Source organism: Sphaeramia orbicularis, chromosome 9 (assembly GCF_902148855.1).
Source record: "Sphaeramia orbicularis chromosome 9, fSphaOr1.1, whole genome shotgun sequence".
NCBI classification, from domain to species: domain Eukaryota; kingdom Metazoa; phylum Chordata; class Actinopteri; order Kurtiformes; family Apogonidae; genus Sphaeramia; species Sphaeramia orbicularis.
Genome location: NC_043965.1, coordinates 44,977,051 through 45,004,057, shown reverse-complemented (window position 1 = coordinate 45,004,057; position 27,007 = coordinate 44,977,051).

The window sequence follows — 27,007 nt, the reverse complement described above, 5'->3', positions numbered from 1 at the left end:
GGAGTTGCTGGCAGAGAGTCGTCCATGCCCTGATGGACAGACCTTTCCATCTCATAAATCTGAGACACCACGATGGTCCACCTTTAAAATCTTCAATGTTCTTTTCGGTGGCGATTGCTATGGCTTTCAATCGGATCTGCACGGTGGAAACACCTCGGCCGTCTGCTCTCTGTGTTCACCCACTCTTCAAGAACATTTTCAAGTTCAGGCCATCTGCTTTTATTGCCTCTGAAAGCTTTTGTCGTCTTTTTGCATTGAGTCAGTTGGTCACGCTGTCGTCTCCGTCTCACCCTTGATTCATTGATGCCAAACTTACGTGCAGCAGCTCTTTCCTTCTTGGACAGCCAGATCGATTGCTTTTAACTTAAAAGCTGCATCATATTCATTTCTTTTTGTGTTCTCCATGATGAGGGTTTGTGCATGACACACAAAATGATTGTTAATTTAAGCTTAAAACTCCTCCTCTTAATCATCTCTTGCACCTGTGTCTCGCTTTTGTGCTTCCTGCTAAAGCGCACCCTGGAGGCTGGTGGCACGTATAAATCTATACTCGAGCTGCATCATTGTATAAGCCGCGGGGTTCAAAACAAGAAAAAAGTAGCGGCTTATAGTCCATAAAGTACGGTAAATGGAAAAAAAAAAATTAAAATACATAAAAAATTTGAACTTTGACCAACTTCTCCCAAAATGTAATCACATCCATTCTGAGTCACTGGCAATCTATAAACCAAATTTGGTATAAATTCAACGAATAGTTTTGCTGCTAGAGTGTTAAAAACAAACAAACTGAACAAAAAACAATACCCCTTGCCTCCTCTTTGGGGGGCGGGGTATAATGGTCTGAGTATGGAAACTGAACCCAATTGCAAGACCCAGAGACAGACGTAAGAATTCAGTGTTCATTAAACACAATATCAACTGACAAGTCTCTGATAATATAAATAAGCAGATCCTTGTAGACACTGAGTCCCGGACTCTTCACAGGATCAGGAGACAGGACCGGAGATTGGACTTCACAGCCCGGGCCGGTAACACGCATCGGTAACCCGACTAGGGGAAAGAGAGGACAGTCAGAATTCGAACCAGGTCATACACAGAGAGGCAAACGGAAAGGCAACAGGACATTAGGAACAGGCAGGCTCATGTACCAGTTAATCAGGCGAAAGGTCGAACACACGTAGAATCATTGGAGGCAGAGGCACAGACAAGGGTCGGGCAAAAGGCAGGCGTCAGAAAAGGCAATCCGGGTCAAAAACAGGCAAACAGACAGACAGGATCCAAAACCGCTGGTAAGTATCACATGGAGGAGAATACGAACTGGCACAGGACAAAGGGAAACACAGGGCTTAAATACACAAGAGGGAGGGAAGAAAACGAGACACAGGTGGAACAAATCAGGGCGGGGAAAGGTAATCACACAGGTGGGGAAAATTAGGAACAGGAAGCAAAGACACCAGACATGAGACACGAGGAGGATTTAACAAAATAAAACAGGAAATGACAGACAAGACAGACAAAACCAGACTAATGTCTGGAAGCTGGTGTGACACGGGGTAATAGATAGCGATAAATCAATTAGGAAAAGTTAAATAGAGAGAAAAAAATAATTTTCAATCGTTTTTATGGGTTAATATTAACAGCTTTTTCCAGTATCTCCAGAACAGATATATCTTTCAGTTGAGACACCTTACTAAACATAAATAAATAGGTCACAAACAGATGTCACACGGGTCCACAAAGTCATTCCTACAGAGAACGTGTTGCCTTCAGAGGACGACAGGAGTGTGAACGCATGGTGACATGGTTGTGTGTGTTTACAATACTACAGGGCATTGGGTGGTTTTCCCACAGCCACAGTTTTCTCCATTTTTCCCCTCACTTCTGTATCACTGTCCAGAGCATTCTACTGTAAGAGGAACAAGGGTGTGAATGTGAATATGACCTGACATTTTCCACTGTTCAAATGACGCTGAAGGTAAAGATGACTTTCCATTTTCCTTCAGACCCACTTCAGTTGACAGATTTATGTGCTCTCTCTGCGATAACTCCTCGACCTGATCACGTAGGTCTGGTTTTTATTGTTATTATAAGATATTAACAAGGCGCTGAGGTGTAATTAGGGACAGAGCTAATCTTGGTATCAGCAGCAGAAAGGAAGGGAAGGAGGAAATAGGATTAATTACTGCCACAGATTCACAAAAATGTGTCAGGTTGCCTCAAAGGAATGTCAGCGAGAGGACATGAAAGTAGATCAGTCCCATGGGTGCACACATAAAAACACAAGACAACATGGAGGAGATACAGCGCATAAACATACACATGCCCAAAGGCCTAAATACAGAACAGGCTGGAAAAAAGATTGACACATCTGTACTGAACACATCTACATTTGTTCTATCGTCGCTGCAATAACCAGGCATGAGAACGAACATGGAGGATTTTATGGATATACTGAGGCCACTCAGACAGGAAGAATAAATATGTTTTATCTAACTTATGTTAATACATGTTATAATACAGACAATAACATTAATTCAGTAAGCATGACAAATGTGACAGAACAGACCTGAAGTAACTGCTTTTTAACACAATAATCTTCTATCTTGAGTTTCTACAAATTAAAAAATATACAGATCTGTGCAAAAGTCTAATCCTGCCTTTAGTTTTGTTGGTTTTTCAAGGCAAAGAATGCGCATACATATATATTCATCATTCTCCTTTCTTCACATACAACAAGAAAATAGAGGAAATATATGCATAGCCTTACACTGGAAAAAATCAAAATCTTACCAAGTGTATTTTTCTCATTTCTAGTCAAAATATCTCATCACACTTAAAATAAGACAATCATTTAAAGAGTAACTTTTCAGTCAGATATAAGAACTTATTTTTAGACTATAGATCTAGAAAATGTTATTTCAAGAAATCTTACCAAGATAATTTTCACTTGTTCCTTTGGCAGATGCTTGAATTAAGCAAAAAAAAAAATCTGCCAATGAAACAAGTGAAAATTATCTTGACAGAGTAGGGCGAGTCATGCTGAAGAAAATATTGCTAACTCTGCTTAGCTCTGGCCAACTCTGGAACCTGATTGGACACCTTGGGTGCCAGTGCCACCCCAGATGATTGACAGGTCACTGCACATCCCATTGAAAGATGCATGATTATTGGAAATGAGAACAAGAAAGGCAGAATAAATGTCTTTCAAACTGACATATTGAGAGAACCTTCTTTCATGGAATACATAATTCTGAGGTAAGTTTCAAGGTGGTTTCAGAATGAGTCATTGTTTTAAACTACTAGTCATATGACTGCACATTTAGAGAAGAAGAGATGTTGTCACCAGTAGTTTAACTGTGTGAGTAGGCTAACGTTATGAAAGGCTAATGTTATGAATGAGATATAAGAACTTATTTTTAGACAATAGATCTTACCAAGATAATTTTCACTTGTTCATAGCCAGATTTTTTGCTTGAATTAAGCAAAAAAAAATCTTGAATTAAAATTATCTAAAATGTTCAGTTGTTGGTTGAATGGGACAGAGCAGCGCAGCTAACAACCTGGAGGGGGCAGGGCCTGAAGTGGATCATGTGCATTTAAAGGGCCAGCGCTCAAAACAACCTTTCTGGTGTCATTACTCAGAAGTAGGGTTGAAGATTGACCTGTGGAGTTGAATTAATGAAGAATTCAGACCCAAGCAGAGCATTTACAGCAGGGGTCTCAAATTCATTTTCTTTCAGGGACCGCATTCAACCTGATTTGATCTGAAGTGGGCTGGACCAGTAAAATAATAGCATAATAACCTATAAATAATGACAACTCCAAATTTAGTGTAAAAAAAACCCCAAAACATTAAATTATGAAAATACTAATTTTTATAACAATCAAAACAAAAAAAGATGTGAATAACCTGACAAAACTGAAATTTCTTAAGAAAAATAAGTGCAATTTTAACAATATTCTGCCTCAACTTATCATTTCTACATGTGCATTATGGATCAGATCTGCAAAGACACTAAACACTGAGGAACAGGCAGAATATTGTTAAAATTGTACTTAATTTTCTTTAGACATTTCAAGTTGTTCATATTTGTTCAGGTTATTCATATTTTATTGTTACAGAATAGTTTGTAAATGGAAATATTTTCATAATTTAATGTTCATCAAACCGAGGAGAAAATATGGAATCATTTTTTGTAGGTTATTATGCTATTATTTTACTTGAGATCGTATTGGTCTGTATGTGGAACCTGAACTAAAGTGAGTTCAACATCTTTGACCGTGGAATTTTTGCACTTTGCAAATTCATCCCATGGGCTGGATTGGAACCTTTGATGGGCCACATTTGGTCAGCGGGCCGCATGTTTGAGACCCCTCATTTACAGTTCATGTAGACCACAGGGAAATGTTTAAAATGCATAATTCCATTTTATAAAAGCAAAATATCACTCCTTTAACGTAATGTTAAGTAATGTCAGATTGACTTGACTGTCATATACAAACTGAATATTCACACTTACAAATATAACTTAAGTACATCCAGCAAACAAAAAATTGTATTGTATGACATTAAGAACATGTCATCATTTATAAGAGTAAGAAGTAATAGTAATATGAGTAAAAAGTGACAAATTTTAATATAAGAATGAAAAAATAATATACTAACATGTGGGGGTTACCATTCTCATAAAGGTGCAGCCATCACAAATGAAATAAAAGTTGGAATTAATTTTTTTTTTACCTCTTCTCATAATATTTTCATATTGTGACAATGTAATTTATTCTTCATAGATAAAGTGTAACTGGGACTCAATATGTAATCACTGAACCAGGCCAAAGGTGATACTGATGTATGTAAATAGGAATATAATGGGTCTGAATACAAAGTTATTTAAATTTTATAGTCAATATTTGTAGTTTAGTTATTTAACCCTTTCATGCATACTGGTCACTACAGCAGACATCTATTCTACAGCTGTTCTCTTGTAAAGGGTGGGGAAGCAAAATTTACAATATTTTGAGGCAGGGATTGAAAGACAGTGTATGACCAATTAGTTTATTGAAAGTCATGAGAATTTATTTGCCACAAGAAAATTGACATAATAGAAAATGTTTCTATTCTATGTGTCCTCCTTCTTTCTCAATAACTGCCTTCACACGCTTCCTGAAACTTGTGCAAGTGTTCCTCAAATATTCGGGTGACAACTTCTCCCATTCTTCTTTAATAGTATCTTCCAGACTTTCTCGTAATAGTTTTGCTCATAGTCATTCTCTTCTTTCCATTATAAACAGTCTTCATGGACACTCCAACTATTTTTGAAATCTCCTTTGGTGTGACGAGTGCATTCAGCAAATCACACACTCTTTGACGTTTGCTTTCCTGATTACTCATATGGGCAAAAGTTTCTGAAAAGGTATGGATAATAGTGTTAGGTATGATTATGACATCAATATACGTTTGGTTTCAAAACAATTGACGTAGTGCCTGCTGAGAAAAAACAACTAAATGTTCATTGTAAATTTTGCTTCCCCACCCTGTATACTCATGGGTTTTGTTGTTTTAGTTGACCATTACCAGACCATTACTGTAACTTTGCTGTTCTTGATAAACCTGATCTGCAGTAACAAGTTTTAATGTAAATCAATTGCTAAATGTTATTAGACTGTAATTAACAGTTTCCTTAATTAAAAAGGGTTTCTTTTTGCATATTATCTCCATGAAGTGAGTAGTAACTAGTATTAGAGTATGATAAAAGGTGAGAAAACATCAGATTAGCTGCATTAAAAATGTTTTTTATTTCATATTTTTCATACAGATTATCACTTTCTGATGATGGGTTTTAAATACATGTTACTTTGCTTCAAAAATTAAACATGGACATTTTTGTAACTCCATGAAAAATAGGTACATTTAAAAAAAAAAAAATAAAAAATCAATTGTGTTGTTGTTTTTCTGTCTAAAGAGGAATAAAAACACTCAGGACAAAAAACTTGACAAAGGTGCTCATAATTCATGCATGAAAGGGTTAAATTTTACGGGCAACAGTATAGTTGGTTATTTAATATATATATTTAAAATATGGAAAAGTCATTCAGCTCTAAAAAATCCAAATTTCTGTAATGTTTCCCTCATAAAAACCTGTTCAATAAAGTTGTATCTGATGGATGACGCCTGTTAAATGTTGACATCAGACTGAACCACCGGCTGTGGTGTAATTGGGGGGGGGGGGTTAATTTACTCTATATTAAGTTAGAGGTAATGTCCATCTTTTTTTCCCGTGTGTGTTATTTAGTTTGACCTAAGCCACTCTATCTGTTCCCTCTGGTGTGATTGTGTGAGGTCAGTTTGTTCAGTTCACAGCTTTTTATTTCGTTGCTGTTTTCAGTGCAGTTCTATTTTGCTGACCTCTTTTATAGACCTAGTTATTACATTTTTGGCTCTGTGTTGTTTTTGTCTTCTTCTGGCTCAATAAAAACTGACTTTTTGACATTTTTAATCCTATTTCCTCATATTCTTACTGCCTGAGCCTTAAGAGAGTGATTTATTAAATGACTAGACAAGCAGAGAACATGTGGCATTTGGAGCCCTTAGACCTTCTGATGAGAAACGTTGGTGTTGTTCACATTCACACCTCTTATTAAGAGCTGCTATTTTCTTAGCTAACATTTAACCGACGGAGCGCTGAAGTCCATCTAAGCAGACGCGTTCGTCTGAGCACCTCTTCACCTCTCTCACTGTGGCGGAGGCTTCATGGTGCGTTGATTGCTGGTGTGGTTAAAAGGTCAAACGCTCTGCATATGAAATGATGTTATATCATCTACTTCTGAAATATTAATTGGGTCCTTGACCAAGCAAACACTTCTTCTTCCTTTGAGAATCAGCCTCGTGGATAGACCAGGAGGCTTATTCATCATCACAGCGTCCTTAAGTGTTTGTTACTCTGAGCGCATCTGAATTTATTTTAGAATTAATTTGTTCATTTTACATTTTCCAGCCTTCATATTAATCAAAGATGAGCTTTATGTAACTTTACACAGACTGTTGTCTGACTGACTTAAATTTAACTATTTGGAAAGAGTTGCATAAGGGGACTTCAATGAATAGAGTTATCTTGATTGATTGACTAATAATTGATTGATCAGTTATTTTGAACATGTGGCAGTAGAAAATAGAAAGACAAAGAAGAAAAACACAAAAAAATAACTTATGTATAATATTTACAAGTGAAAACTGAGAGAATTTTTTTTTACATTGTATGTGTATATACATAAAATGTACACACACACACATTTTATATATATATATATATATATATATATATATATATATATATATATATATATATATATATATATATATATATATACACACACACACAGGGTGGGGAAGCAAAATTGTAAATGTAAATTATGTAAATTTTGCTTCCCCACCCTGTATATGTGTGTGTATATGTGTGTGTGTATGTATGTATATATATATATATATATATATATATATATATATATATATGTATATATATATATATATATATATATGTATATATATGTGTGTGTGTGTGTGTGTGTGTGTGTGTATATATATATATATATGTGTGTGTGTATATATATATATATATATGTGTATATATATGTATATGTATGTACTCAAAATATTACAAGTTTTTTCTTGTTAAATAATGAGTTTTTGAAACCTATGAATTTATTCATTATATTATGACTTTATTCTCATAAAATAATGACTTTTTTAAAACTTTATTTTTATTATATTATTACTTTAATCTCAAAATATGAAGACTTTATTCTTGTTAAATAATGACTTTTTTTAAACCTACGACTTTACTCTCATATAATTGACTTCATTCTCGAAATATTACGACTTTATTCTAGTAGTGACAAATGTTTTTATTTTCTTATGTGGCCCTAATACGCTATCGTATCATGCCAGACCATGCATTGTGAATCAAGTTAAGCATGCACAGAAAAGACCAGCGCAGATTAAATAAGGACATAAAATCAAAGCTATAATGTGTTTTGTTTTTGTTTTTTTTTCATAAGATAAGCAGGAAGTGAACTCTGACAAACTACAACAAAAAGAAACACTTATTATTCTGTTATGGTTTCTTTTCCTTCTCCATTATCCTCATGGCATTATAGCCCCCCCCACTATTTCAACACATTAAAGTGATTTAGGTCTAAAACTAGCTTCCCCCACCAGACTACATGGTCATTCCCATTCCTCCTGCCTGCTCTGCTTTTCTTCCATTTTGTTTGAAAAACGAGGCTGTTGTGATTCTCCGGCTTCAACCAGTTTCTGATTATACTTCAGAGGAGTAATTTCAGTGATGCATTAGTCAAATCGGAGTTTAAGGACCGTGTTGGTGTATCTGTGAAGTGCATCAACCTGCAGGCAGACGGCAGTAAAAGAGAGAGAAGAAGAAGAGAGGCTGAGTTTATAAGTGTCCACCCATCCCCACAGTCACGACTGCCTCATAACCCCAACCACATTTTTATATTTGCTAACACTGAACGCATGAGTAAGAGGAGAAGTGTGAGGGAGGATACATGGACACACTGCAAAAATCTGAATCTCACCAAGTGTATTTTTTTCATTTCTAGTCAAAATATCTCATCACACATAAAATAAGACAATCACTTAAAGCACAGGTGTCAAACATGTGGCCCAGGGGCCAAATCCAGCCCACCAAAGGGTTCAAATTGGCCCCTGGGATGAATTTGTGAAAAGCAAAAATGACACTGATGATATTAAGAATCATTTTAGGTCAATTCAATCTAAAGTGGATCAGAGCAGTACAATACTATCATAATAACCTATAAATAATGAAAACTGTCAATTTTTCTCATTGTTTTAGTGTAAAAAAAAAAAAAGTTAAATTACACAAAAATGTTTACATTTACAGACTAGCCTATGTATATATATATGTGTATATATATATATATATATATATATATATATATATATATATATATATATATATATATATATATATATAGTGAATAACCTTAAGAGAAGTTTATGGAATTTTAAAAATATTCTGCCTGTTATTTAATGCTTTGTGTATTTATAGATCCACTGTGATCTCTAAGTTGTGATTCGCATGTATAAATAATTAACTAAGGCATAATATTGTTAACATTGCCCTTAGTTTACTTAAGAATTTTGAGGTTGTTCATATTTGTTCATGTTATGTTCAAGTACAATTCGTAGATGTAAATATTTTCATTACAGAATTTTACTTTTTTCACTCAAAAGTTATTATCCTACTATTTATATTATTTTACTGGTCCGGCCCACTTTATATCATATTAGGCTGGATGTGGCCCCTGAACTAAAATGAGTTTGAGACCCCTGACCTAAAGAGTAACTTTTCAGTGACATATAAGAACTTATTTTTACACAATAGATCTTGAAAATCTTATTTCAAGAAATCTTACCAAGACAATGTGGTGTCAAAAAATCAGTATTTTAATCAAAAGTATTCAGTTTGTATCCAGAAGTATTTAACCTGTATTCATTTGCATGCCAGTAGTTATTCTTAGTGTAATGTGTAGATTGAACTAGAGTTAGGGTGACCAGGTATCCCGCTTTGTGCAGGACTGCACAGCATTATGACCATTTTTTCCACGTCCCACAAATTGAGACAATGTCCCACATTTGATTGGCTCTGGCTCTTTAAAGTGCAGGACAGTCGCCTTTCTCCAAATATGACTTTCAATGTTGTAGCGGAAACAGCGCTATCACCATTGGCTGTGTCTGCTGTCAATCAACCAACATACACGTGGGGTCAGGAGTCCGTCAACCTGCCACCGGCGTCCTCCTGAGCTCTGCCCACTGACACACACAAAAAAAAAGGAAAAAGCCTCAGACAACGGCATGCAAATATTGACAGAAATCATGGAAACTCCGCACAAAAAAAGAAAATGCAGCTACAGAAAAGACATCGGTGAAAGGAGTGGGGGATGATTCACAGAGGGTATTCTGAGGAACTATGTCAAACTTATTTATTCATCACACATGGAGGCGAGTATGACACACTGTATGTACATGATGTTTGGTTAGATTTGATCCATATTCCCTTTAACTGTTTTTAAGTTTCGAGTTTGAACTGAGAGACTTGAGGTGATGAAATATGCTTTTGTTATGTTTGTGGATTTTTTTTTTTTGGACAAAATTCCGCAGGATATTTACTTGATCTTATTCTAATTTTATTACTGTGTTAGAATGCTAAATGTTTGACTGTTCTGTGTTTGGATGCACAAAGGTTTTTGGTCCAAGTAATTTTAGGTTGACTGAAACAGCTGTTAAAATGTTGTCGGTTATAACTTTTGGTTTATTGCACATACTGTAGATTAGTTTACCTTTGAGGGTTGAGAACATGTACTCAGATAAAAAAAATAAATAAGCTGATTCTCTAAACGTGTTTAATTACAATATTTGAAACTTGAGTGTTCTTTTTTTCATTTTTTACAAGTAGATTTTTTTTTGTTTTTACAAGCAAAAAAAGTTGTTGAAACCTGTGCAAAAAAAAAAGCAAAAAATAAATGCCCAGTGCAAAAATATGCCTACTGTGTGCAACCAAACCAAATTGTTGTTATTCATATTTATAAGGTGGACAATAAGATGTACATTGTTTAAAAATGTAGACTTTGTTTCAGCATTACAGTGACATGTCCCACACAAACTCACTCCTTGTCCCACATGTGGCTCATAAGCGCCTGGTCACCCTAACCAATAGTAGCTGACTTTTTTTCCTGGGAGACCCACAAATGAAGGAACACGTGTAGCAATCGAAAGAACACGTGAAATTATGGAAAGTTACAAAATGGGCGGGCAGAAAGAACATGTGAGCTCATGGAAAGTTTTGGAAAACGTGGTGTACAAAAGAAGTACACGTGAGTGGAAATTTTGGACACTCTGGGAAAAAATTTACATATTCTGGGAAAAAAGTTACATATTAATATATGATAAACAAATACTGGGAATTAGTTGCATATGTATATGTTTTGACCACTCCTGACAGACACCAAAAAGACCATACCCTATCGGAGACAAGCTAAAAAGGGGGGTTTCCGACGTGACTAGATTAATGTCCAAAATATGATAAAAATGGTTTGTAGCTAAATCCAACCTACTTTTGATGACATAAAAGTGGTCTCCCAGAGCAAAAAGTCAGTTTCTTCTGCAGATGTCAACTCTGTTTATTTTTTGTAAGAATGAACACTTCAAATTCTGCTCGATCTCCGACTTTTGCCTTGACTCTGTGTGCATTTATTCAACGGAGCTTCACAACCCAGACAGAGCTATAAAGATATAAGTTTCTGAAATATAGTGTGGAAGAATTCTAAAAGAGACCAAAGATATCTACCACCTGTGGCCCTGAAGATTTGACACGACAATAATTTTCACTTGAGTTCCATTGACAGATTTTTTTTTTTTTTTCCTTAATTCAAGATTTTCTTTTGCTTAATTCAAGCAAAAAAATCTGCCAAAGGAACAAGTGAAAATTATCTTGGTACAATTTCTTGAAATTAGATTTTTAAGATCTATTGTCTAAAAATAAGCTCTGATAATTCACTGAAAAGTTGCTCTTTAAAATTGCTCTTATTTGTCTTAAGAAATTTCTTTTTTTTTTTTTTCAGGTTATTCGCATCTTTTTTGTTTTGATAGTTTATAAAAATAAGTATTTTCATAATTTAATGTTTTGTTTTGTTTTGTTTTTTTACACTAAATTTGGAGTTGACATTATTTATAGGTTATTATGCTTTTATTTTACTGGTTTGGCCCACTTCAGATCAAATCAGGCTGAATGTGGCCCCTGAAAGAAAATGAATTTGAGACCCCTGCTGTAAATGCTCTGCTTGGGTCTGAATTCTTCATTAATTCAACTCCACAGGTCCATCTTCAACCCTATTTCTGAGTAATGACACCAGAAAGGTTGTTTTGACCGCTGGCCCTTTAAATGCAAATGAGCCACTTCAGGCCACACCCCCCTCTCTGGGTTGTTGGCTGTGCTGCTCTGTCATGCTCAACCAACAACTGAACATTTTAGGTAATCTAAATTCAAGATTTTTTTAGCTTAATTCAAGCAAAAAAAAAAAAAAAAAAATCTGCCAAAGGAACAAGTGAAAATTATCTTGGTAAGATTTCTTGAAATTAGATTTTCAAGATCTATTGTCTAAAAATAAGTTGTTATATCTCAGTGAAAAGTTACTCTTTAGGTGATTATGTCTAACTTTAAGAGTGATGAGATATTTTGACTCGAAATGAGAAAAGTACACTTGGTAAGATTTAGATTTTTGCAGTGCAGAGTAACCTAACAGAGCAGCAGATGAAGATGGTGGCTGCACTGAAAACCTCCTGTGGTATCAGCTTTCACGTTCAGGTCAGATCACAGTAGGAAATAATACCGAGCTGTCAAACCACCCCAAAAGCCGTTATGTAACAGACCCACTCTGACCTATCTGCCAAAGTACTCAGACACAAGTGACTAATTTTTGTGACAAATAGAGTCCCACTTTATGTTGTGACACAGGAGGAGGTACCAGGAGTGGGTTTATTTTACATGGACACCTGTTGGTGGTTAAACAAATGGGAGCACAGACAGATTAGAAGCAGGATGAGGCGACACAGCATGGGTTTTCATTTGTTTCGTAATATGAAGAGGAAGCTAATCTACTTGTAAAGATGTGAGGCCATTTCTTGATTGTGGCTCCACTTCTCTTCCCTTTAATGAACTTCTAGCTCCTCAGGTCCTTGACTCCTCCACTCCAGTCTCTGGTGGTGATGGGGGGGGGGGGGGGGGGGGGGGGGGGGGGGGGGGTGCTGAAGGAGTCGGCATCCGACATCCTCACCTTGGGGCCGTCATTTTAAATAGATGTGGGTTAGATATGACACAGAGCCTCACAGCATGGAGGTCTTGGGTTCAATTCCAGCCTTTGTGTGTAGAGTTCACATGTTATCCCTGTTTCTGTGGGTTTCCTCCCACCATTCAAAGACATGCAACTTTATGTCTCTCAGAGAATAGACTTTAAAATTCTCTTGCTAGCATATAAAGCACTGAATGATTTAGACCCAAAATACATCAGAGACCTTCTAGTCCAGTCTGAACCATCCAGACCACTCAGGTGGTCTGGTGCAGGTCTGCTCTGTGTTCCAAAAGTCAGAACTAAACATGGAGAATCAGCGTTCAGTTTCTATGCTCCGTATATCTGGAACAAACTACCAGAAAATATCAGGTCTGCTGAGAGTCTGAGTTCTTTTAAGTCAAGGTTAAAGACTCACCTGTTCACTGCTGCCTTTGACTAAAAGGCTTTTATTTTTTAAATTTTATATTCTCCTTCGAAACTCTGCACTGCAGCTTTTACTTTAATGTGTGTGTTTTTATATTTTTGGGTTTTATGTGTTGTTTTCTTACTTGCTGTTTTTAATCACCTTTTACATGTTTCTTTTATCATGTTTTAAATGTGTTCGTTTTTCCCTTGTCGTTTTATTTCAATGTCCTGTGTGAAGCACCTTGAATTGCCTTGTTGCTGAAATGTGCTATACAAATAAACTTGCCTTGCCTTATAGGATAACTATTAACAGTAGTAAAAATTTAGGTTAACAAAATGAGCTGAGCATGGTGTGAAGTGATGCACTGCTGTACCTGGACCAGGATATTAAACCATATTTAGGCCATGTCCATACGAAACCATATCTTTACCTATCCGATCTTTTTCTTTGTCGTACTCAAAATAGTGCTCCATAAACACAGAGTCGTTTCAGGAAATATCGGCATCCACACAAAACCACTGAAAACGATGTAGTACTGATGCCAGGCCTATATGTGGTGTTGCAATGCTCTCACAAAAGACTGAGACGAAGACATGCAGTATGCAAATAAAGCTTGTGCACTGTATACAAACCATACACTGTAAACCCAGTCTTTGTATTTACTAAAATGCTTTAATTACAATGTACTTAAACGATTTATGTTTTATTACATTGCTATAAAATGTCAAGTATATTCTACTAATTTGTAGATGTAGTTGAAAGTACGGAAAAGTTTAAGTTGAATGGATTTAAATCTCTCAGTTTTAGTCATGACCACACCTTTATATCTCCGCATTACATTGTGGGTATTGGGCATGTTGTTGAAAATGTGTTATTTTTATGTGCAGGGGTTCAACGGGGTTGTGGTGTTAGTGTTAATTTGGACTTAATGTGTGTATTAGGGTTGAACGATATATCGTTATCGTATCGATATCTAGATATGAACATTCAAGATATTAATATCAAAAAAGCAACGATATAAACAATATAGATTTCCCCCGCGCTCGCCCTGCATGTACAGCTCTGGAAGTCACAATAAATTTCATTTTTACAATTGTCCTTGAATGCACCGCTAAGGCCAGCCAACCACAAACCTTATTTCATACTTGCTGTGGATCGACAGCTGAAGCCAACCAATGACAAACATATGAGGGCAGGAGTGTGGGAAACAGGGACTGACACACACACACACACACACACACACACACACGCACACACACACACACACACACACACACACACTACATCCACAGCGGGGAAATTAAAAAGTAGGAAAGAAAAGTGACATGAGTGTGGAAGATAATGCGGCCGGTCGCGGTGCAGAATCTGATTTGGTACCAAAACATAAATCGTCCTCCATTATTTGGAAGCATTTTGGATTTAAAAAGGATGATGTTAACCAGAGCCAGGTGATGTGCAAGTCCTGCTTGGCGAAAATTGTGACAAAACAAGGTAGCACAACAAACATGTTTCACCACCTGAAACAACACCATCGGACCATTTTATTACAAAAAACTTTGACCTGAAGACCCACTGTCTTCAGACGTTGTTCTTCCCTGGGGAGCATACAGGGGACAATGTAGCACAGGAGATGAGAGGTGCGTTAGCAGAGTGGGACCTGACTGAGGACCAGCAGGTTTGTGTGACGACTGATAACGCATCAAACATGAACAAGGCTCTGGAGGTCAATGGCTGGACGCACCTTCAGTGCTTTGGGCACAGGCTACACCTGGCAATAGGTACGTTTTGCTATGTTAATTTCAATAACTTTGAGAGAGAGAGAGAGGGGTGTGTGTGTGTGTGTGTGTGTGTGAGAGAGAGAGAGAGTGGGTGAGAGTGAGTGAGAGAGGGAGGGAACAATCTGCATTAATATGAGGTTATTTAGCTATTGTCGTATGTTCATGAATTATTTTGTACATCTGTTTTTTGCTTGGTTTTCACCAAACCCGTAGTCATATCGTATCATATCAATATCGAGATATCTGGCATGAATATCGAGATATGAAATTTTGTCCCTATCCTTCAGCCCTAGTGTGTATGGCAATGTTTATTGGCCTTTTTGTGTTTGTGAACCCTCTTTCACGCACAAATATTTTCAATTAAAAATAACAAACAAACCCCGAAAAAAAACAAAAAAACAAAAAACGAGTTCAGAAGTCTGATGGAAACACACTTTAAAAACTAGATGTGAATGAGGTCAGTTTGGTTGGTAACACTCCAGGAACTATGGGTGGTGGTTTATGTGATTAAAATGAGCAGTTGTGTGATTTGGCACAGAGTGAATCTGAGCTGAGTGGCATCTCACTGCTTTTAAACTCATCCACTTAGGAACTAAATAAAACATGATTCCACAGCTGTATCCAATTCCAGCCAAAGAAGTGAACGGATTAAACATGTGAAGGATGAGCCACAAATCCAAACCCATAATAGCACTTTAGGAAATAGTCAAGAATAGGTAATACCAAATACCATAAGCCAGACATTCACAGACAGTGATCAAAGAGTTCAAATGTGATCAAATAAGTGAAGAAAATGGGAACTAACAGATAATCTGTGGATCTATTGGAGTCATTTTATTTCATCATTTTCCCCCACTTCATGTTGTAAGATAAAAAGAATATACAAACTATGATATGATATGATGCGATATGATACGAAATGATACGATACAATATCTGACATAACTCAGTGGTGCAGTGGATAGCACTGTCACCTCACAGCAAGAAGGTCCTGGGTTTGATTCCAACACCAGGTACCTTTCTGTGTGGAGTTTGCATGTTCTCTCTGTATTTGCGTGGGTTTTCTTTGGGTACTCCGGCTTCCTCCCACCATCCAAACACATGCTCTAATAGGTTAATTGGTCAACCAAAAAACTGTCCATAGGTGTGAATGTAAGAGTGACTGATTGTTTGTCTCTATATGTCAGTCCTGTGATGAAGTAGCGACATGTCCAGGGTGTACCCCGCCTTCGCACATAGGTAGGTGGGATAGGCTCCAGCGACCCCAGTGACCCTAGTGAGGATAAAGCAGATTCAGAAAATGAATGAATGATATGATATGATATGATATGATATTCATTACATCTGCCGAGGAGGTTATGTTTTCATCGGGGTTTGTGTCTGTTAGCAAGATAACTAAAAAAGTTATGGATGGATTTGGAGGAAATTTTCAGGAAATGTTGATACTGGCACAACCCAGCCAACATGTTCATGTGGGCCCCAGAAGGGTTACAATTGGGCTGAATAAAAGGGTCCCATGTGGGTTTGTCCACAGTTTCCATGGTCCCACATGTGTTTGCCCATATCAGAATCAGAATCAGAATCTCTTTATTGTCATTGTACCAAGTCCAACAAAATTGAGGTAGAGCTGTCAGGTTCAATGCAAGAATTTACAGACAGACAACAAATATCAGTAAAACAGTAACAAATATAAGTAAAAGGCACAGTTCATTCATTCATTCATTTTCTGAACCCGCTTTATCCTCACTAGGGTCACGGGTGTCGCTTGGAGCCTATCCCAGCTACATAGGGGCGAAGGTGGGGTACACCCTGGACAAGTCGCCAGTTCATCGCAGGGCAAAGGCACAGTTATTTACATTAAAAAATAAAAAGTATTGCAAACTAAGATATTTGTAAAACATAGAATTTAAGTAGTGCAAATAAAATGAGAAGTAGTGCAAATGACATGAAAGATAAATATCATGGGAAAAATAGTGTGAAGAATAAATAATATGATATATTCAGATCTCTGATTCTGATATGGGCAAACACATGTGGGACCACCATGGAAACTGTGGACAAACCCAAATGGGACCCTTATATTTAGCCCAAATGTAACCCTTCTGGGGCCCACATGGACATGCTGGCTGGGAAGGAACAAATGAACAAATGGGGGGGGGGGGGGGTGTCTGTGCTGTCTAGGTGCTTTTCTAGTTCACTTCTTTGGTTATAAAAAAGTGCCAACACTAGATCCACCAGAAGCCTATACTATATATACCTAGAACTGCCAAATGAGTCCAATTCATCATTTCTTGTCAACAAAATGCCCTCAGCCATTCAGTTAAATCATTCTCTTCATTAGGGAACGTTTCACATCACATCACAGAACTTGAATTCAAAATGGTGCCTTGCCAAGGAGGAGGAGGCTGACCAGTAACAGCAGCTCCCTTTTACTTTTTTGTCTTTTTTTTTTTTTTTTTTCTTCTTTTGTGTTTTTCTTGATCACATTTTGTTTTTAAACTTTGTGACAATGGCTGGACTAAGTTTAGCGACTTTTCTCCCGGTTCTCCTGTTACTTTTGTTACTTTTTGTAATGGAGAACTCCACGGCCTGCAGAGAGGGCATCGTTTATACCCATGAACAGCTGATTGCACTGTGTAAGCCTGTGCTGCTGCCCAGACCAAGACCTGTAGTCCAGGAGGAGATGTGGACGAGGCACCGGGGCTGCAGATCTGGGGTCAAAAGGAGGGAGAAAAGGAGAAGACACAAGCCAGCGGTCAGAGGTCTCTCAGAAACAAGACAGATGAACTTGTGATGCTGCTGAAGGCCCAGAGGGAATACTGTGTAGTCTTCTGTTTGACTGAACCTGGATACACTCACTCATCCCGGGCTTCAGTTGTATTTGGGCAGACAGGGACGTTATCAGCAGTGGTAAGAAGAAAGGAGGAGGGATTGCACTGTATGTGAGTGACAGGTGGTGTCATGTGAAGGAACATCTCTGTAGCCCGGACATTGAACTGATCGCTGTGGGAATGCACCCGTTTTATCTCCCGAGAGAGTTCACGTTCACCGTAATAATCGCTGCATACATCCTCCCGTCAGCTGATGTAGCGGTGGCTGGTGAAGTCATCAGCTCCACAAATCAAATCAAATCAAAGTTTATTTCTATAGCACTTTACAACAACATAATGAAGCCCAAAGTGTTTTACATCTAAAAGCATGATTAAATTATAAGATAAAAAAATCAGGTTAATCAAGAACCATAAATATGCATAAAATAATAGGACACAACACACATTGATAAAAGAGAGCACAGATTCAAACCTAATGGTGTCTCAGCGCTAAAGGTTCAAAGCCAGTGTAAACAGGTGAGTCTTTAACCTGGACTTGAACAGGGGCAGGTTAGTGAGGACTCGCAAGTCAGGAGGCTACGAGTTCCACAGTTTTGGAGCAGCAACAGGAAATGAACCATCACCTCACTGTTTATATCGGGACCTGGGGACATCCAAAACCATCTGAGAGGACGATCGGGGGGCTCTGCTGGGGCGGTGAACTGTTAAAATCTCAGATAAATAGGGAGGAGCTAGACCATTTAAAGCTTTAAAAACAAACATTAAAATTGTAAAATCAATATAATGGCAGACTGGGAGCCAGTGGAGAGAAGAGAGGATGGGGCTGATGTGGTGCACCAAACTACAGACTGAACACCTGGATGCATTCATGGTCACTACAGTCCACTTTAGTCATGCATCACTGGACAAAACTTTAAATAACTTCCATCAGTGTGTCGACTGCCCCACCAGAAACAATAGAACCTTGGATCTCCTGTAAGCTAATGCCATGGATGCATACACAGCCACAGCAGATCAGAGCACAACCTGGTCTTGTTGTCCCCTAAGTATGTCCCCCTTGTGAAAAGACAGCCTGTTCACACCAGGACGGTGATGAGGTGGACAGAGGAGGCTGCTAATGCACCTCAGGACTGCTTCAAAACAACGGACTGGGATGTGCTCTGTGATCCGCTTGAGGGGGATATTGACAATATGACTGAGTGCATCACAGAATACATCTAGTTCATTGAAGACACCACCATGTCAGCCCGGACTGTGTGTTGTCACCCCAACAACAATCCATGGATCACCAGTGACCTGAAAGCACTTCTAAACAAGAAGAAGAGGGCAGGAGGAGGGAGGGAGGAGCTGAGGACATGTAAAGAAAACCCTTGTCTTTAGATGTGACATCACATGTTTCACTCATGTTTACACTTTTTCAAGACCTTCCAGCCTAAGTTAACCCTGTAAAACCTGAACCATTAAATCACTGACAGAAAATTGCAGTTCTTTGAAACTGGAGGTTTTTTTTAGCCTTCTGAAAAACCTCAATTTTTTTTTTTCAAATATCAATTTCCATTTATGACTTTCAATTTTGTATCATATTTGATACATCAGGTCTCAATGCTCAAATATTATTATTTTTGAACAAACAAATGCTGCGTTTCCACTACATGGACTCAGCTCAACTCGATTTGGGTACCAGGTACTATTCCTGGAGAGCGTTTCCATTACAGGATACTACCGACTTTACAGTACCTGGACGTCATAGCGATGCGGTGCGTTACTTCCGTGTCGTCTGCTCAGAGAGTTGCTGATAAACTTGGTCGTTGTGTGTTGTCTTGTCAAGCTCATGCCGAAGTTTTACGTTGGCCACCAAAGACCGAATCTCCTCGACCGACCACGGTGTAGTTTTGTGGGCTGTCATCATGTGGATTAACCTACTGGTATATTTACTGTAAACTTCCACATCTGTTTTTTGTAAAACGGCGGGTCACAGAGACAACTCTGACCAATCAGTGGTCTGCAGTGTTTACATGTCACATTTTAGAATCTGGTCCCCAGTCTTGGAACCTCGGTGGAGGTGACATCAAAAAACTAGTACCGGGTACCAGATTCCAGGTCCTTTTTTGTAATGGAAATGCAAAAAGGCAGAGGCAACGTGAGGCGGTTCCATGTAGTGGAAACGTAGCAAAAAACATAATATAACACAAACATGTCTAACAAATTGGTAATTCCTTTTCAAAATTGGCAAAGTTCTGCCTCCTTCCTCATTAATGACAATCTTGTAGTGTCACTGGAAAGGCCTCTGGGGAATGAACTCCTTCCCCCTGGTGGATTATCTGTGTATTGCATGTATCTAATTGTATACATCAGGTTTTTCAAGAAAAATATCACACTGATCATGTCAAAACTCATGATACTTTGGGCATTATAGGGTTAAACATCAGCCGAGTCTGTCAGGGTTTAGCGAGACCAGGTCTGGGCCATGGTACTCCTATATATGACTTTGCTGCTTTCTGTTTGGTACTTTCCAGAATTGAGCGCTCACCTGTCAATCATCAGCTTCTTCTTTATCACAGCTGACATCATCTGTGTTGCTACGTACAAGCGCCTGGAGCCTCTGAGGGCATGAAAAGCCTTCAGTCCTCTGCATTGGATCCTTGAGGACTTGCAACCCGATCCTGGTCCTGGTCCCGGAGGCCCTCTGGTTCCTCATACTGTGCTATCATCTCCTCCCTGCAGCCCATCCCATCGGTCCTACTGCAATTAAACACCCTGATGAGGCAAATGAGCAACGCAATCAAGAGTGTGATTTAGAGACTGGACTCAGCTGGAAGGGGCACAGGGGAGGTCTTACCAATTACATCAGAAGAAGAGGATTTTGGGAAGTTTCTGCACACAGTTTGTAAATCTAGGCTGAATCTAGGTTATTTACCCAAAAGTAAGACTAGCGCTAAAAGTAGCAGTGAAAACAAACTGAAATAACTGAAATAAAAATGGAAACAACATGAAAACTGAACATAATTACAGTGTACCTGTACTGGTCATGCTTACGACTTCAATTGTGCTTATTACTTCTAAGCAAGAGGCACAAATTCAGTAAAACATCACCATGAACACACCACACTGGACCTTTTTATTACATGAATTACGGGCGAGGCCAGAACCTATAGGAGCAGCCATTGCCGTAAGTTATGTACGATCGTTTCCAGGTGATGAGTGCGAGTAAACAAGCAGCAGTCAGTGAGCAAGACTGAGTGGAAAGCATGTGTTCGGGCTTGTTGTTTGTGCAGCTGTAAGCTTTCCACTCCACCACTGACCTAGAGATGTGACCCAACACTGGCTGAAAATATGTCATCTTAGACTGGTGTCTGCTGCATGGAGTCAGTGACCAGACCATCACAGCCCAGGTAATCCGACAAATCTGCGACTCTGCGTCTCTACCGGTGCTGGAAAAGCCCATGAAGGAGGCAACATGGACCTGACTGATGGAGCAGCGACTTAACCCTATAACGCCAAGTGTATCATATTTGATACAGGAGTTTTGAAGCCCTCTACATGATCAGTGTGATATTTTTTCTTGAAAATCCTGATGTATACAATTAGATACATGCAATACACAGATAATCCACCAGGGGGGAGGAATTCATTCACCAGAGGCCTTTCCAGTGACACTACAAGATTGTCATTAATCAGAAAGGAGGCAGAACTTTACCAATTTTGAAACGGAATTACTAATTTGTTAGAAATGTTTGTGTTATATTATGTTTTTATATGTTCAAAAATAATATTTGAGCATTGAGACCTGATGTATCAAATATGATACAAAATTGAAAGTCATACATGGAAATTGATATTTGAAAAAAAAAATGTTTTGGTTGTTCAGAAGGACCAATAAAGGCTCCAGTTTCAAAGAACTAGAATTTTCTGTCAATGATTTAGTGGTTCAGGCTATACAGGGTCCACTTTTCTAAGACCAGAAAAGTGAACCACATTAGTCCAACTCTGAGGTCCTTACACTGGCTACCTGTTCGTCAGAGGATAGACTTTACAGTTCTGTTGCTGGTCTATAAAGCTCTGAATGGTTTAGGACCAAAATACATCAGTGATCTCCTGACCCAGTATGAACCCACCAGACCCCTCAGGTCATCTGGATCCGGTCTGTTGTCAGTTCCCAGAGTCAGAACCAGACACGGAGAAGCTCCGTTCAGCTTCTATGCTCCACATGTCTGGAACAAATTCCCAGAAAACCTCAGATCAGCTGAAACACTCAGTTTATTTTCATCCAGACCCACCTGTTCTCAGCTGCATTTGAATAGAGTTTGTTTTCATCAGTTCAGATCTGCGCTGTTCCTTTTAAGCTAAAAGTTTTTTTCTGTTTTATCTGCTTGTCTGTTTTATCTATTTATCTGATTTTTTGTTAGTTTTTCTCATGCCTATACTTTTTATTGCTTCTGCTGTAATGCTTTTAATGTTTCATGCAAAGCACTTTGAATTGTCTTGTACATGAAATGTGCTATAGAAACAAACCTGCCTTGCCTTGCCTTACTTGCATGTACTTGACCACAGGCTATGTCAGTTACTTGACAGAACCTCTAGTTTTATAAATAGACTGTACTTAAATAGTGTTTTCATGGTGCCCAAAGCACTTTACAAAGCCTCACATTCATACTGGGTATACTTTTACTCCCCTACTGGGAGCAATTTAGGGTTCAGAGTCTTGCCCACGGACACTTCAGCATGTGGACAATCGGAGCTAGGATTTGAACTGCCAGCCCTTTGGTCATTAGACATTCTGCTCTACCAGCTGAGCCATAGCCGCTGCAGTGTGTACATGATCTTTTGTAACAGCTAGTGCTGAAAATTCACCATAGGTACCCTTTAATCAGAACTGTAATAACACTGGTCTGCAAGTGAAATGCTTCCAGAATAAAAGCAGTCAAATTGTAGCACGTGTGAGTCACTGATAAAGAAAAGTCCTAAATGCTGTTTGGCTGAAGTTTCCAAGATACAGTCTTGAGTCAAAATGTGAAATTCAAAAATTAATGAGAGAGTGGGTTTAACTCCAAAGGAATATTAATGTCAGAGTTACCAGATCTACTTCAAAACACTGTCTGCACATGACTATACATTCACTTTACAGGTTCTATCAGTGGAACATTTAGAAATCTTTAAATAGACATAAACCAATACATATGTGTAATAACACTTTATCATACACCATGAAAACATCAGCAAACCAGCACTTTTGTCATTTGTTTTCCCATTAATCTTATTAATGCTTTCATGCATGAATTATGAGAACCTTTGTCAAGATTTTTTTTCCTTAGTGTTTTTATTCCTATTTAGGCATGAAAAAAACAACGTGATTGAATTTTTTTATGAATCTATTTTTCGTGGAGTTACAAAAATGTCCACTCAGCTGGACACCATGAGTTAAATTTTTGAAGCAAAGACACATATATTTAACCCTTTCATGCATGAATTATGAAAGCCTTAATCAAGATTTTTTCCAAAGTGTTTTTATTCCTCTTTAGGCATGAAAAAAAAAACAAAAAAACAATGCAATTGATTTTTTATTAACCTATTTTTCATGGAATTGCAAAAAATGTTCACTCTGCCGGACACCATGCCTTTAATTTTAGAAGCAAAGAACCATGTATTTGCTGATATACTATGTGAAAACTATGAAATAAAAACATTTTTAACACTGCTAATCTGATGTTTTCCCGCATTTTAACATACCTGCATGGAGATAATATGCAAAAAAAAAAAAAAAAAAAGCAAGCAACTTTTGCTTAAAAAAACAAACAAAACAAAACTGTTTATTTCAGTCTAGCAAAAATTTGCATTTTTTTTTTTTTACACTCAAACCTGTTACTACAGATCAGGTTTATCTAGAACAGCAAAGTTACAGCAATGATATGAATTGCAGCATATGGGATGATTCACAAAACAACAAATCCATAAATATATTTAAAAAACAACTTTGATCAGCTGTCCACTGTAGTGACCACCATGCATGAAAGGGTTAAAACCCATCATCATAAAGTGATATACTGTGTGAAAACTATGACATAAAAACATCTTTAATGCAGCTAATCTGATGTTTTCTCACATTTTACCATACTCTAATACAAGTTTTTACTCATGTCTTGGAGATAATACATAAAAAAAAAAAACAAAACAACTTTTTGTTTGAGAAAATTAGCTATTGATTTACATTCAAACATGTTAGTGCAGATCAGGTTTATCAAGAACAGCAAAGTTAAAGTAATGGTCTGAATATCAGTGTAGATGATGCATGAGCGTCCACTGTGTTGGTTGATATCCTCTTGAGATCCAGTAAAGTGAAAATCTTTAGCTTTTTTACAATAAGCAGCCATCTTGATTGGAAACTGCAAAATGCAAGTTTTTTCAGTTACATTTTAAAAATTATTTTCATTTATTTATTTTTTAATGGAATGTCCTTTGCAATGAACAGCATTTTTTTTTTTTTTTTTTTATTAAAACTGTCAAACTTCAGTCCCCCACAGAGGACAAAAAATGCATTGCTGGGTTTCAGGAGGACATGCAATTAAAACAACTAAACCCATGAATATAGAAGAGAACAGCTGGAGAATATCTGTCCACTATAGTGACCACTATGCATGAAAGGATTAAAATACGTAACATTTAGCACATTTAATCTCGGAGGCAGATAATTTCTAAAAAAAAAAAAAATTGTAGACCAGTATAATGGTCATCGCAGTGTCACGTCAATATGTGTATGTCTTCATTTTTTCTTTTCTGCTTCAGGGATATAGAAATACAGATAGAGGGTTCAGAACTGGGTGTACAGTGTTTTACCTGATAACATCCTGTTACACCACCTGAGTCCCTGTCAAGTTGAAAAGATCCTCCAACCCTGTCAATGTCCAAGTCGTGTTGTGAGTCATGCTCAGACAGGCGACTATCTCTGTGGAATCATCACTAACACCGTCCATGACACTGATTTGTCCTCATCATTCAGACGTCTCTGCTGCAGGAGCTGCACAATAATCTTTATGTGTGCTTTTATTACAGTCCAGGTGGCTCTGTGCTGACTGACTAGGGTGTGGGATTTCTTAAAATGCTTTTGCAGTCTGGGGAAAAATCTTTGGATGCCATCTGGCTCCATCATAGTTTAGTTTTATGTGAGGCTTATTTTACTCTCCACAGTGTAGAAATTAACCACAGAGATTGTGCTGTGAAATAGATAAAAAATATATTAAAAAACCCCAAATCTTTCTATTGAAATGCTTTATGTGGAACCAGACACTACTGTGGTGTCAAAAAAATCAGTATTTTAATCAAAAGTATTCAATCTGCATTCAAAAGTTTTTAACCTGTATTCATTTGCATACCAGAAGTTATTCTTAGTGTAATGTGTGGATTGTACCAGAGTAGCTGACGGTTTTTCCTGAGAGACCCACTAAAAGAACAAACGTGAAGCCATGGGAGGAACACGTGAAATTGTGGAAAGTTACAAAACGGAGCAGGCAGAAAGAGCATGTGAGCTCATGGAAAGTTTCGGCGAATGTGGTGTACAAGAGAAATACACGTGAGGGAATATTTTGGACATTCTGGGAAAAAATTTACATTTTCTGGGAAAAAGTTTAATATCAATATATGATAAATTAATACTGGGAATTAGCTGCATATGCATATTTATTGACCAATCCTGACCGACACTGAAAACCCATACCCTATCAGAGACAAGCTAAAAAACAGGGTTTCCGACGTGACCAGATTAATGTTCAAAATATGATAAAAAATGTGTATGGTTTGTAGCTAAACTCAACCTACTTCTGATAATATAAAAATGGTCTCCCGGGTGAAAAGTCAGTTGCTTCTGCGGATGTCAACTCAGTGTTTATTTTATGCATGAATAAACACTTTATGCGGCTCCAATTCTGCTCGATCTCCGGCTTTGACTTGACTCTGTGTGCATTTACTTGACGAAGCTCCACTACGTAGATGGGAGTACAGAGACGTAAATTCAACATGCCAGAGTACAGTATGGAAGAGCGTCAAAGGGACCAAAGATGTCTCCCACCTGCGGTCGTAAATTTTTCACGAACTACCCCTCAGTCACTAAATAAAGTGTAAAGCTCATTGTTTACGCACATCTGTATTATGGTATCATCATATTTTCTTCTTCAAACTAAAACTCACAGTTGGTCAAATTAACACTGGGTACGGTTACATGATGTTTTTTAAATCCAATTTTTTTTTCCAGAAGAAATTAATTCGGAACTAAAGCACTTTCTCTTCTGTTTACATGGAAATGTTAAACCCAAATAAAGGTTTACATGAGAAATGTTTATTCGGTTCTGGCAGCCCTTCTGTTAGCTTAGCTTAGCATAGTCACTGCATTTCCATGGTCACACGTGGCCAGTTTTTTAAAGGTGATTTGTAGTCTTTTGTAAGTGATTTTGTGAAATCCGATTCTCCCAAATTATTTCTTTAGATCTGCGACTTACTGCACTTGTACAATCTTGGGACTGTTGTGTTGACGGAAGTTGGAAAATCTTTTTGTTGGAAGGGATGCATGCGCTAAATTAGCTTTGCTTTACTGTTTTAGCTTTGCATTAATTTTTATTTCCCCAGATTTTATTAGTGCAGTAAGTCACATGGCCATGATTTGAGCCTCAGTCTGTGATCACATTGACCCCAGCGGACTAAAGTAATGATTAGGGAGAACTGAATTTCACAAAATCACTCATAAAATACGACAAATCACCTATAAAAGCCTGGCTACGTCTGACCATAGGAATGAAGTGATTATGCTAAGCTAGGCTAAGCTAAGCTAACGGAAGGGCTGCGAGAACAAGGCAATCGGTGCACTGCAGTGCAAACTGATTTGCCCACTTATCGAACTCATTAGTGCATGACAAATGAATGAATAAAAAACAAGTGGTGAACTCTTCCTTCAGGGTTTTCCAGGCTGGTAGATCCCATCAGAATAGTCCATTGGAACGGTTTGGGTTGACTAGACTGCACTGCATATTCTTCCACCAGCGCAGAATGTGTGCGTCATTGCAACAGGACAAGACAACGAGCATGTGCAGAATGGAAGGAATAAAGTCCAAACGGTATAAAGC